The following is a 1,172-nucleotide window of genomic DNA, read 5'->3' as shown; positions in this document are numbered from 1 at the left end:
ATACTAATGATCATGTAATAAGACACTAACATAGATAAGCACTTAACATAAAGAAAATGAAAAACAGAAAATTTGAGAACAAGGAATGAGTCCACCTTAGTGATGGTGGCATTTTCTTCTTGAGGAACCAATGATGTCCTTGAGCTCTTCTATGTCTCTTCCTTGTCTTTGTTGCTCCTCCCTCATAGCTTTTTGATATTCTCTAATTTCATGGAGGATGATTGAGTGCTCTTGATATTCCACCCTTAGTTGTCCCATGTTGGAACTCAGCTCTCCTAGGGAGGTGTTGATTTGCTCCCAAAAGTTTTGTCGATGAAAGTGCATCCCTTGAGGCATCTCAGGGATTTCTTAGTGATGAGCTTCTTCATGCGTCTCTTGAGATCCATGAATAGGCTCTCTTGTTTGCTCCATCCTTTTCTTAGTGATGGGCTTGTCCTCATCAATGAGGATATCTCCCTCTATGTCAATCCTAGCCGAATTGCATAGATGGCAAATAAGGTGAGAAAAAGCTAACCTTGCCATAGTGGAGGACTTGTTAGCCACCTTGTAGAGTTCTTGAGGTATAATCTCATGAACCTCCACTTCCTCCGCAATCATGATACTATAGATCATGATGGCCCGATCTATAGTAACTTCAGACCGGTTGCTAGTGGGAATGATTGAGCGTTGAATGAACTCCAACTATTCTCTAGCTACACCCTTAAGGTCCAATCTTCTCAGTTAAATCGGTTTGCCTTTTGAGTCAATCTTCCATTGAGCTCCTTCCACACATATGTCCATGAGGACTTGGTCCAACCTTTGATCAAAGTTGACTCTTCTTGTGTAGGGGCGTGCGTTCTCTTCCATCATTGGCAAGTTGAACGCCAACCTCACATTTTCCGGACTAAAATCTAAGTATTTCCCCCGAACCATGGTGAGATAATTCTTTGGGTTTGGGTTCTTACTTTGATCATGGTTCCTAGTGATCCATGCATTAGCATAGAACTCTTGAACCATTAGAATTCTGACTTGTTGGATGGGTTTGTTAGAACTTCCCAACCTCTTCTCTAGATCTCATGTCGGATCTCCAGATACTAATTTTTCTTGAGTTTGAAAGGGACCTCGGGGATCACCTTCTTCTTGGCCACAACATGACAGAAGTGGTCTTGATGGGATTTGGAGATGAATCTTTC

This window comes from Arachis ipaensis, chromosome B03 (genome assembly GCF_000816755.2).
Source record: "Arachis ipaensis cultivar K30076 chromosome B03, Araip1.1, whole genome shotgun sequence".
Taxonomy (NCBI): Eukaryota; Viridiplantae; Streptophyta; class Magnoliopsida; order Fabales; family Fabaceae; genus Arachis; species Arachis ipaensis.
Note: the sequence above shows the minus strand (reverse complement) of the source record.